The sequence below is a fragment of the Leptonychotes weddellii genome, chromosome 3 (assembly GCF_054177405.1).
Source record: "Leptonychotes weddellii isolate Sample4059 chromosome 3, ASM5417740v2, whole genome shotgun sequence".
NCBI lineage: Eukaryota > Metazoa > Chordata > Mammalia > Carnivora > Phocidae > Leptonychotes > Leptonychotes weddellii.
This window is the reverse complement of record NC_138371.1, coordinates 73,791,512-73,804,760: the sequence shown is the minus strand read 5'-3', so window position 1 is coordinate 73,804,760 and position 13,249 is coordinate 73,791,512. Positions and strand designations below refer to the sequence as shown.

The 13,249-nt window shown below is 42.3% G+C and overlaps 1 protein-coding gene across 2 annotated transcripts in view; it reads left to right on the top strand.

The window, feature by feature from the left end:
• Positions 1 to 278: 278 nt before the first annotated feature.
• The window catches only part of LYPD6B (LY6/PLAUR domain containing 6B), a 162,794-nt gene continuing 149,823 nt past the window's right edge, over positions 279 to 13,249 (top strand). Inside the window, exon 1 of one of the 2 annotated variants that reach the window (XM_081814468.1) lies at positions 279 to 368. The gene's annotated coding sequence lies outside the window, so the exon portion shown is untranslated. The remainder of the gene's footprint in view (positions 369 to 13,249) is intronic. The other variant, XM_081814466.1, reaches the window with a different exon arrangement.

Sequence of the window (13,249 nt, the reverse complement as noted above, 5' to 3'; positions counted from 1 at the left end):
CTCAGTTCTGGGTTCTCGGTTTGTATATCCGAGGGGTTGGCTTCCACTCTTCGCACTGGCCTGGTCGCTTGGTCCGGTCAGGCTCACGCTCTGTGTTCCGTTTCCCGCCCGGGCCTCCCTTCAACCCGGCGGAGGATCCCTGAGGTTCCCCGAGGAGCCTGAGCCCCAGCGGCTCGCTCCCGGGCGGGGCCCACCTGTCCCGGCCGGGTCCCCTCGCGGGCGCCCCAGGTGGCTCAGGCGGGGAGGAGCCGCGCCCCGCCCCGCCCCGCGCGGCCGCAGCCAACGCCGGCCCCCGGCAGGAGCGCTCGGAGCCGAGGTCGGGAGCCGGGCTGTGACGCCGAGGGGCCCGGCGGGCGCGGGCGCCGCAGGTGAGCGGGGAGGGCGCGGCCAGCTGGGGGCGGTGGTCGGCCGGGGCCGGAGGACCCCGAGGGACCTGCGGGACCGCGCGGCTGCGGCGGGCCGTGGAGGGCCGCGGTGCGGTGGAGGGGCGGGGGTCCCGAAGCCGCCCGGAGACGAACAGCTGGGCACATCTGGACGGGGCGGGGGCGGGGGTCGCGCAGGGTTTCCTGCGCGGCCAGGGCGCCGCCAAGCACCGTTTGCGTGGCGCTGGGAGGGGAGAGCGGAGGCTGGGGACAGGGCTGCCGGGGAGAGCGCGGAGCTGGGGCGGGGGTTCGGGCCGTGGAGGAGCCGAGAGGAGCTCCCGCCTCTCCCTCTGCGGCGCCGCACAAGGGCCCACGTACCTGCCGCTGCTCTGCCCGGCTCTTTACTTTTTGGTGGTGGTGGTGAATAAACGACCCATGCGTAAGGCTTAGTTAGTTCCCTGGGGCTTCCGAAGAGCTGAGTACGCTCGGCTGCTCTGACTCCGGGGGCCTGAGGTTGGAAGACTGCAGGTCTGTGTGCCCTGGGGCGTTGTGGGCATGAGGGTGGAGGTGGAGGGGTGCCTCCATCTCCCAGGACCCAGCGATCGGAGGGAGAAAGGGGAAAAAGGTCTAGAGTGCTGTTTAAATTCTAGTTACTAGCTGTGTGACCTTGAGCAACTTACTTAACTTCGCTGATGCTCAGTTTCCTCAAAGGCAAAATGGGTATTATAGTCATTAAAATAGCCTTAAGTTATACGATGTTCATAAAGTGCATAGCACAAAGCGTGGTGAAAGTTCTCTCCATTTTTTCCCTACGTGATAATGTAACACTTTATGCCTCCCAGAGGTCTCCACACATTTCTGAACAGAAGGGAGATCCAGGAGGCTCAGATTACCCTCCTTTAGGGGGAAAATTAGGGGTGGTGAGGTGTGTGTGTGAGTGTTTTGGGGGTGGCATCTTTTTTTCTTTAGTCACTCTGACTTGCTCACTGCTAGATTGCTTTCAGGCTCTTTTACTTCCTGATACCATCCTAGAGGCAGAAGATTGAGAGGTATCAGGACAGACCCTGCAGACAGAAGGGTATTATCAGCCTGCTTTCATCATTATCGACCGTGTCAGAATTCTTTTGAGTTGGGTGTTGGTCACTTGACAATTGATGCAATATAGAAATTGGGTCACATAAATGAAAAAGACTGAGGGTTTTAGCTTCAGGCATAGCTCCATCCAGGGGCTCATATGAGGTTGCAGGGCTCATTCTCTCTCACACATATCTTGGCTCTTTTCACCTTCTGTGTTGACTGGTTTTTAGTATGAAGTGATAAATAGCACTGGCGCCTTCAGGTTTATCTCCTCCTTCAGAGAGAGGGAGTGGAGGGAGGGGAAGAGTCTCTCTCTTCTTCCAGCTCCTTCATCCTCATAGCAAATCTTAATGATATGCTAGACCGAAGCTGGGCCAAGCCATTTAAGTGGATAGGCAGTGGGTTTCCACGATAGGAGTGAAAACTTTACCCAGGTGCCACCAGTGCCTGGGGGATTGGTTCAGGTCCAGTTCAGCTGCTGGAGACTGGGGAGGGGCAGTTCCCAGTGAGAAGTCCGCTTCTGCACAGATAAAAATAGTACATGTCCATTGCACTATCTCTGCCTTTGCTCACCACCACCTAAACGAAGTCCGTAGTAGAGTGTAGACAGCCTGGGTGCCGTATTCAGTCTGTCAGTCATCAAGTCTTTATCCAAGGCATGGAGAGCATCCTACGTGTTCATCCTTTCATTCATTGTTTTCTTGATCATTCATTCAGTAGGACCAAAATGGAGTCACTTATGCTAAGCCCAAACTGAGACTGCCTCTGCCAAGGGTGAAAATGATTGCTTTGGAGAAGCTCACTGTCTGGTGGGAAAGGCAGATGTGCAGATAACAGTGCCTGGGAATGTTTAACTCTCTGGGGACATAGGGAAGGCTTCTCCAGGAGACTGTAGTTGAGCTCTAAATTGGAGACGGTAGGGCTGCTCTAGGAGAAAAAAGCCTGAGGGGCTTCCCGGGCCGTTGTGGTGGGGGATCAGTGCTTGCTCTTCTAGGTAACGTGATTTAGGTCCCTTGACTCTCTCACTTCAGAAGTCCTTGCAGGTAGGTGGTTCACAGTGGTCACGGCCCTCTTTTGGATTCGCTTGCTTTTCCCTTCTCTGCCACAGGATGACTGCAGCTCCATCATGGCTGCCGGTGATAACACCCAAAACAGAAGGGAGGGATGCTGTTTGTCTAGATAACAAAGGACAGAATTTCCCAGAAGTTCCCTAGGTCATTGGCCAGAATGGTCACATGCCCACCCTAAATCAGTCACTGGTAAAGGAGAAGAAAGTGGGCTATGATTGTTTTATCCACACAGTCTTCTGGAGCTGAGAAAGGGGCTCAGCTTCCCTGAGCACATGGATGCCCCGTATCTGAACAAAGCTGGAGTCCTGTTATCAAGGAAGGAAGTGAGATGGCCTATCAGGCTGTTGGGTAGGCAGGCAGTCAGTGGTTTTGCCCACAGGCAGTGACAGATGATGAAAGGCCTGGTCTGTATGGGCAATCAGGAGAAGTTCAGTACAATAGAGTACAGGGTGCGGCTGAGGGGAGAGAGGAGCGAGGCTGCAGACACAGGTAGAGACTCTAACATAGAGTACCCTATATTAGATACCACGCTGGCTCTCGCTAAGAAGCATAAATCATGGTGCCAGTCCTCAAAGAACTTACATTTAAAATCTGGAAACGTTTTTCTGAGCTTTTCATACTCCTGTTGGTAACAGCAACAGTGGCTTACCTTATCGTGATGATTCTGTAGGGGTGGGTTAGGGTGGAGGAGTTGGGGGGGGGGCATGTATAGTTTGAAAAAGCCTCACAGCTGGTTCTGCTCTGCGTCCCACCCCCCAGCACCTCCCCTTCACCTTCTCCCATGCCCTCTGTTGAGAACACTTTCTTGTTCTAAATCATGGCTGCGTTTCAGTATTGTTAACCTGTCTTCAAACTAACAGGCTGGGACTTGGTGAAGATGCAGTTAGTGGTGGATCCTGGGCAAGAAAACAGTTCTCCTGACAGTAAATCCAGTAGGTGGATACTCTATAGTTGTTTTAGTAGGAAACCAGCCTCTACTGCCTATTGCTTTCAAAGCATTTAGCCTGTTTTCATTTGAAGTATGGAGTGCTGCTTTTTGTTTCCATTTGATATGGCAGACATTGGTGGACATTCGGAGTTAGATTGGGCAAAAAGGGATGCATCCTTAATATCTCGTTAGCACAGAAGTTGGCAGAAAGTCTTGGTCACTAATCCTGAAAGAAAGGAGGGAGTGGGGGGCAGCATATTTTGTTTCCATCAGCAGTGGTGCTATGGGATGGCCAGGATCATTGGAAAACATGAAGGAATGGGTAGGGAGAGATGCCTTGGGCAGTCATTGATTCACAAATACTGAGCATCTGCTGTGTGCCAGATCCTGTTCTGGGTGCTGAGGATAAAAGAGTACACAAGAAAGACAAATCTCTCTGCTCATGGCACTTACAATCTACTGGAAGGAGACCTATTTATTTATGTTTTGTCTCATATTTCAAGTGATGAGAAGTACTGTAAGAGAAAAAAGTTATTGTCAGAGGGGAGGGTGGTGGAAGGGTGGGCAGAATGGGTGAAGGGGAGTGGAAGGTACAGGCTTTCAGTGATGGAATGAATAAGTCACGGGGATGAAACATCCAACACAGGGACTAGAGTCAATGGTTGTATGGTGACAGCAGCTATATTTGTGGTGAGCGTGGTGTAACATATGGACTTGTTGAATCAGTATGTTGTATATCTGAAACTAACGTTACATTGTGTGTCAAATGTACGCAAATTTACAAAAAAAGACTAAAAACTAAAATAGGGTAAGAAAAGAGTGCAATAGTTGGAAACCAGCCGGGCATAGTGCTGGAAAGCTTCAAGGTTTTTTCTTTCTCTGGTTTCCAGCAGAGAAGTATGGCCTGAGCAGGCATGATATTGGGGGGAAAAAAACATTCACTTGGAAGAAGAGGGTTACATATTGAATAACTTGATTTTAAAAGATTTCTTTCATGCAGAATCTCTTTGTTTCTTTGTTATACTTCACATTGTTCCCAAACTTGATTTACAATGACTTACAAAGCGTGATACCAGGTGGTGAGAAATAAGTAAAGAAACATGAGCAAAGGGAAAATAAGAGTCATTTCTTTCATCATTGGGTTCCAGAATTGTTTAGTTTTGGTATCAGGAAGAAGGAGGAAGTATGGTGATTAAAAATGTGATTCATGTTCAGGGCTCATTTCTTAAAAGGTGAGAAAATAAATTTTTATGCCTTAGAAAGTTGTAACTTTTTTTTTTTTATGATTTTATTTATTTATTTGAGAGAGAGAGAATGAGAGAGCACATGAGAGGGGTTAGGGTCAGAGGGAGAAGCAGACTCTCTGCTGAGCAGGCAGCCCGATGTGGGACTCGATCCAGGGACTCCAGGATCATGACCTGAGCCGAAGGCAGTCGCTTAACCAACTGAGCCACCCAGGCGCCCTGAAAGTTGTAACTTTTTTTGTGTGTGTTTAAAGAGCCAATTTTATTTGATAGGAAAATTAGTCTCTTTAGTAAGGACTTATATGAAATTTATCCCTTGAGTTCAATGAAAACTAATATTTTCTTTTTTTTTAGGTCGATATAAGGTGCATCAAAGGTTAACAGAGATCAAAACCTAATTCTGGGGTCAAATGATATGGAACAAAACAAATCGGCGAGAAGTTACATTTTGACCCAGAATAGACTGGAAAAAATATACAAATTCAAATAAAAATTTGTAGCTTTTAAAAGTTATGCAGTGGTAATTTTGATTGCCTATTTTTATTGGGTTGTTTGTTTTCTTATTGTTGAGTTTTGAGAGTTCTTTACATAATCTGGAATCTCAGAAATGTGTAAACTTGCAAGTAATTTTTCCCAGGCTGTGCCTTATATTTTTATTCTCTTAACAGTGTCTTTCTCAGGGCTAAAGTTTTTAACTTTGATAAACCAGTTTATCAATTTTTATTGTGAATCAAACTTTTGTTGTCATATCTAAGAATTCTTTGCCTAACCAAATAGTTTGAAAATTTTTTATGCTTTCTTCTAGAACTTTCATGATTTTATGTTTTACACTTAGGTCTGTGATCCATTTTGGGTTAATTTTTGTATGAGGTATAAGGTATGAGTCAAGGAATTTTTTTTTTTTTAAAGATTTTATTTATTTATTTGACAGAGAGAGACACAGCGAGAGAGGGAACACAAGCAGGGGGAGTGGGAGAGGGAGAAGCAGGCTTCCCGCGGAGCAGGGAGCCCAACGTGGGGCTTGATCCCAGGACCCTGGGATCATGACCTGAGCCGAAGGCAGATGCTTAACCGACTGAGCCACCCAGGCGCCCCATGAGTCAAGGAATTTTTTTTTTTTTTTTGTATAGTCCAGTTGTTCAAGCATCATTTATTGAAGGGACTATGTTTCCCTATTGAATTGTCTTGGCATTTTTGTTGAATATCAGTTGGTCATAAATGTGTTTATTTCCAGACTCTCAGTTTTATTCCATTGATCTCTATGCCTATTTTGTGCCAACACCACCTCTGTCTTGATTACTGTGACTTTATAATAAGTTTGGAAAGCAGATTGTGTAAGTCCTCCAGCTTTATTTTTATCCAGAATTGGTGTGGTTCTTTTAGTTCCTTTGCCTTTCCATATAAATTGTAGAATCAACTTGTCAATATCTACAAAAAATCCTGCCGGGACTTTGAATGGGATTGCTTTGAATCTATACGTTAATTTAAGAAGAATTGACATCTTTACAATATTGAGTCTTTCAGTCCATGAAGATGACATATCTTATCTCTCTATTACCATTCTGTAGTTTTTAGGATACAGATCTTGTGTGTTTTGTTAGATTTATACTTAAGTATCTAATTTTGGGGGTTGCTGTTGTTGCTAGTATATAGAAATGTAATTTTTTAAAAAAGATTATTTATTTGAAAGAGAGAGTGAGAAAGAGCGAATGGGGGCGGGCAGAGGGAGAGGGAGAGAGAGAATCTCAAGCAGACTCCCTACTGAGGCTCCGTCCCACAACCCTGAGGTCATGACCTGAGCTGAAATTAAGAGTTGGACACTCAACTGACTGAGCCACGCAGGCATCCCTGTAATTGGTTTTTATATATTGACATTATATCCGGTTACCTTGCTAAAGTCACTTATTCTAGGGAGATTATTTGTAGATCCTTTGGGATTTTCTACACAGTCAATCATGTCATCTGTGAATAAAGACAGTGTTATTTCTTCCTTCCCAATCTGGATACCTTTTACTTATTTATTTTTTGCCTTATTGCACTGGGTAGGAACTCCAGTACAATGTTGAATAGGAGTGGTGAGAGAGAACATTCTGGCCTTGTTTCTGGTCATGGGGGAGAAATAATTAATTTTTCACTATTAAATATGATGTTAACTGAGGCTAGATGCTCTATGAGGTTAATGAATTTCCGTTGTATTCTGAGTTTACTGAGAGTTTTTATTATGGATGGATTTTGAATTTTGTTGAATGACTTTTCTCCATCTATTGACAGGATCATGTGATTTTTTTCTTCATATTTAATATGGTGAATTATACTGATTGATTTTCACACATTGAACCAGCCTGGTATTCCTGGGATAACTTCACTTGGTTGTGATGTATTTTTGGAAGAGGCTGTGCAGGATTGGTATTGTTTCTTTCTTTAGTGTTTGGTAGAATTCATTAATGAAACCATATGGGTCTAGAGTTTTCTTTGATAGAAAGTTTTTTTGTTTTTTTTTTTTTAGATTTTATTTATTTATTTGAGAGAGAGAGAATGAGAGACAGAGAGCATGAGAGGGAGGAGGGTCAGAGGGAGAAGCAGACTCCCTGCCGAGCAGGGAGCCCGATGCGGGACTCCATCCCGGGACTCCAGGATCATGACCTGAGCCGAAGGCAGTCGCTTAACCGACTGAGCCACCCAGGCGCCCCAGAAAGTTTTTAACTACAAATTTAATAGGTATAGGTACACTTCAGGTTGCCTATTTCTTGATAAGTTAGGGTAGTTTATGTTTTTTAAGGAATTGTTCTACTTCACCTTAGTTGTCAAAATATGGAGGTAGAATTGTTTGTGGTGTCCTCATATCATCCACTTAATGTCCGTGGAAGCTATAGTGATTTTCTCCTTTTATACCTGATACTGGTAATTTGTGTCTTCAATTTTTTTCTTATTCTGTCTAGAAAATTATTAATTTTATTGATCTTTACAAAGGTCCAGATTTTGGTTTCATTAATTTTGTCTGTTTTTCTGTTTTCAATTTTATTGCTTTCTGCTCTTTTCTTTATTTCTTCCTTCTCCTTGTTTTGGGTTTATTTTTTTGTTTTCTTAAGGGATAGCGCATATTACTGATCTGAGATTTTTCTTCTATTTTAATATAAGCATTTAGTGTTATACATTTCCTTCTAACCACTGCTTTAGCTACATTCCACAATTTTGTTATGTGTATTTTCATTTTCATTTATTTAAAATTGAAATATTTAAGAATATACCTTGAGAGTTCCTCTTAATCCACGTGTTATTTGAATGTATGTCATTTGATTTTTAAAGTCTTACTATACTGATTTCGAATTTAATTCTACTATTGTCTCACAGTATAATTTGCATGATTTCTGTTCTTTTAAATTTGTTCACCTTTGTTATATGGCCCAGAATATGCTCTGTCTTGTTGAATGTTCAATGTGTACTTGAAAAGGATGTGTATTCTGCTATTGTTGGGTAGAATGTTCTAGAAATGTTAGGTTTTCTGTGTCCTCATTTTCTGTCCGCTTGTTTTATCAATAACAGAGAGGCATGTCGGAGTCTCCAACTAAAGTTGTGGATTTTTCTATTTCTCCTTTTTGTTCTATCACTTTTTGCTTCTTGTATTTTGATCATCTGTTCTTAGGTGCATACACATTCAGGATTGTTATGTCCTCTTGGAGAACTGATCCTTTTATTATTGTATACTATTTCTCTTTATCCTTGTTAGTATTCCTTGTTCTGGGTTCTACTGCTTTGGGTATTAATAATATAGTTACTCCAGCTTTCTTTTGGTTAGTGTTTGTTTCCTATATCTTTTACTTTTAGCCTGTCTATGTCTGTATATTTAAAGCAGGTTTCTTGTAGACCTTAGAGTCTTGCTTTTTTAAACTATCTGACAATATCTATCTTTTAATTGGTGTGTTAGACCATTCATATTTACTATGCTATTAAACTTAATCAAAATCTACCATTTTGCTAGCTGTTATTCTTTCTTTCTTTTTCCTATTGAGTTCCTTTTATGATTCCCTTTTATCTCCACTATGGACTTCTTATTTATGCTTCTTTTACATTTTTAAGTGATTACGCTAGAGTGTGTGTGTATATATATAAATATATACAAATATATATATATATATACAAATATATATACATATATACCTTTAATTGATCGGAATCTATTTTCAAATAATATTATACTGTTTCCCATGTAGTGTAAGGACTTCAACAGTAGTATATTTCCAATCTTTCTCTTCTATCCTTTGTACTTATTGTTATCATCATTTTCCTTTTACATATGTTGTAAACACAACATTGCTGTTATTTTTGCTTTAGACCAGGGGTTAGCAAACTTTTTCTCTAAAGGATCAAAAAGTGAATATTTTTGGCTTTGAGGCCACATTTGGTCTCTGCTGCGTATTTTCATCTTTTCTTAAACAATACTTAAAGAATATAAAAATGATTCTTAGCTCAAAGGTCATACTAAAAGAGACTATGGGCTGGATTTGGCTTGTAAACCATAGTTTGCTGACTCCTGCTTTAGACATTCAGTTATCTTTTATGGCAATTAAAAATAAGAAAAAGACAAATTGTTTTTGACTTTCATTTATTCCATTTCCAGCACTCTTCATGTCTTTGTGTAGATCCAAGTTTCTGATATTATATTCCTTCTGCCTGAAAAACTTCATTTAGCATTTCTTATAGTGTAGGTGTCCTGGTCATGAATTCTCTCAGTTTTTGTCTGTGTCAGTCCTTTTTTCTCCTTTGTTTTTGAAAGATATTTTCACTGGGTCTAGAATTTTGGGTTGACAGTTTATTTTTTCTTTCAGCACCTTAAAGATATTGCTTCATTGACTTCTTACTTGCATGCTACTGACAAGATGTCTTCTATAATCCTTATCTTTTTTCTTTTATATTTAATGTTTTATTTTTCTACCACTGTATTCAATATTCTTTTTGTCTTTGGTTTCATCTGTTTTAATATGTTACACCTCTGTGTGAGTGTGTGTGTGTGTGCACACATGTGCACATGTATGCACATTCTTGGTATTCATCCTGCTTGGTGTTCTTGAGCTTCTTGGATCTGTGGTTTGGTGTCTGTCATTAATTTTAGAAAATTCTCAACAATTATTTCTTCAAATATTTCTTCTCTTCCATTTTCTTTTCTCCTTCTGAAATTTGATTACACCTAGGTTAGAAATTTTGATTTGTTCCACAGCTATTGAACACTTCATTTTGTTTCATTCTTCTTTTTGTTGCTTCTTGTTTTAGTGTGGGTAATTCTGTTGACCTATTTTCTAGTTCACTGATTGTTTCCTTGGCTGTGTCAAATCTGCTCAAGAATATTGAAAGCCATCTTCATTTCTGTTACTGTGTTTAGCCTTTCAAGTTTTTTCATTTTATTCTCTCTTACAGTTCCTATCTTTCTGGTAAAAGGAGACATTTAATCTTCTGTGTTGTCCACTCTTTCTGTTAGGGTCTTTTACAATTAATTAAGGTTGTTTAAAATGTAGTGTCCAGGGACGCCTGGGTGGCTCAGTCGGTTAAGTGGCTGTCTTCGGCTCAGGTCATGATCCTGGGGTCCTGGGATGGAGCCCCATGTCTGGTTCACTGCTCAGCGGAGAGCCTGCTTCTCCCTCTCCTTCTGCCTGCCACTCTGCCTACTTGTGCTCTCTCTCTATCTATCTGTCAAATAAATAAATAAAATCTTTAAAAAAAAATAAAATAAAATTTAGTGTCTGATAGTTTCAACATCTGTGTTATATCTGAGTTTGGTTCATTCATTGCCCTCTCTTGGCAGTGTGGTTTCTTTCTTGCTTTTTGTGTGCTCTGTATGTTTTGTTGAGAACTGGACACCTTGTGTAGGACATGAGAGATGGAGATAAATAGTTTTTATGTCTGGAAATGGGAGTGCCTTTCTATTTTTGCTAGACCTTTAGTGTGGGCAGTTGATCACTCTTATCAGGATTTGAACTGGATTTGAGGTTTGTTGTTGGTATGGTTATTCTCAGTGCACCACACACTTCAAATTCCTCTTGTGATACTTTGAGTTTGGAGTTGGGGCTGGTTGGCCAGAGGGCTTTTCCTACTGTCTGTCTCAGTGTCAGCCTTAGGTCTTCCTTTTGCACTGTGCCTCAGAGTGGTCTGGCTCCATGCTCTGTCAACTTTCCCAGCAGCATTCTGTTGTTATTTGTTAATTGATGCCTGTTAGCCAGTGTCCAGGTACATCCACCTCAGGTAAACAAGTGCTTGTCTTCTCTCTTCCTGTAGGTATCTGGTTCTCCTTAGATTTAGGGCTAGTTTGTTTCCATGTGACCTCAGCTTTCCAGTAGAGTCAAGAAAGCTCTAGACTTGCCATTTATCTGGCTTTTTATTTGTTGTGAGCATGGGAGTGATGCTCTCTTCAGCTCTCTACACCCTGAGCAGAAATTAAAAGCCTTGATATGATGTTTTCTAACACTTTTTATGATCTTCATGTAAATCCTGGGGCTGCTTCCCATCCCTCTGTGCTTTATAAAGTTTCATTTATATATTTTATCCCTACAACTCAGTGGTTCTCAACTCTGGCCTGAAGAACATTAAACAAAAATACAAATATTGGGCCCCAGTGTTTTAATTGATATATCCTGGGATCCAAGCATGGGTATCTTTTAAATGCTCCCCAGGTAATTCTGATGTACATCTAGGCTGAGAAGCCTAGTCTAAGTATCCATTACAACTTTTCCTTTCACAGAGGTGCTCTTCCAGCATAAACAACCAAACAGAATTTCAGGGTGTAGACATTTGCCCTTGTGACGCCATCGAATTCTTTTCTCCTAACTGTGCCTTCAGTGATAGTTAATTGCCTGTGATCTAGACTGATGGTCTTCATAGAATGGGGAGGAAACAGAGTTCTTCTCATTTAACTTTCTACCAAAATGAATATCCTCCATGGCAGTCTATGGCTTTGGCGCTGCTTGAAGTCATAGGGGCTGGAAACCCTCTGCCATTCCAAACAGTAAACCTCAGTGTGAGATAGTTTTCCTTGTTAGAGGTGTTTTCGTTCTATCCAGTTGAAATAAATCCTTCTATAATCTCCCAAATAATATACCTGATGCACAGCCTTGCAGACTGTTGTGAAAAAATTGGTTTGCATGACCCAGTGCGTGTTCACATGTACACACACACACATACACTCATACTCACGACAGGCATTTTATGGAACAGCATTTACTGTAAGTCTTGTACCTCTGAATTGATTTCATGGTCCACCAATGGGTTGTTTTTTTGCAGTATGGAAGATGCTTCTGCAGCCCATCTTTCACTAGACAAGCTCTTAGTCCAAAGGTTTCAGGACAGCGCTTTGGTACCTCAGCTTTGCTCTGCCTGGTGTGAAGCTGCTTCCCTCGGCTGTGTTTCAGCTTCCCCCCGGCTCTGGCCAGCATCCCGCACTAGCTGGGCTGCACTGTGCGGTGTCTTCTGCGAATCAGTGGCTGAGTTCAGAGACCAGGGCTCCTCAGGGGGGCAGATCTGTTCAGAGTAGAGGAAGAGAGAGTTCCTTGTCTTTTTCCAGACACCGTTTCTAGTCATGAGGCCCAAATTCAGGGGGATGTAAATTGCAGCCGTCTCTTGAAGAACATTGTTTTTTTTAAAATTTAACTTTATTATGTTAGTCATCATGCAATACATCATTAGTTTCTGATGTGGTGATCCACGATCCATTGTTGGAGGAACATTGCTGATGGCTTTGTAACTGTTATATGTCCTCCCACTTTTTCCATATTAGTAACGCATTATCCTAAATAGCTATACGTGCATCTTTATTTTCTGAAAGACTGTGAACTCCTTAGATGCCAAGAAGAATATTTCATTCTTCCTGTCCGTGGTGATCAGACCAACAAAATCAGTTTGTTGAAATAAATTTAGAAAACTATATTCCGAGTCAAGAAACTTTGGCCTTTTAGCATTACCGCTTCGCTGACAATCGTACTATCAGCCTTATCCGCTGACCGCCACAGGGTTTGAGAGCCATGTATTTACTTTGGGAAACAGACAAACTGGGTAATTTAGATGAACTTGTCACCTTAGGAGTCACGCATAAGACACTGTGGCAGGTGCTCCGGGAGATGTCTAATATTTCACAGCTTACAGCCTGAGTGGGGACACACGGCATGCAAGGTGGGTGTCAGCGAGTACTGTGGTGGGTAAGTGCTCCTAGAGGTCACGGAGGAAAGGAAGGCCACACGGGTGGTCAGGAAAGACTTGATTCGGGCCTCGAAGCATCAGACACATGGAGTGGAAGGTGTTTTGGGGTGGGGGGATTTGGAGGGAGAAGTAAGCTATTTTAGCGGTCTCCCAGACTCTACAAAATCTCTGCTGTCTCCGGGAGTGACTTGGATCCATAGGATCTGAGAGAAACTACAGGTAAGATATAGAAGAAAATCTAATTTAAATTATTTGTATAGCAAGGATCGACATCCACAGAAGGTAACAGGCACAGCTCCCCATCCCTGCCCCCCATCTCAGCCTTCAGAGGCTCTGACTCTGACTGATGTAGTTTGTGTGTATTTCTGGAAGCTACTTCTTGCCATA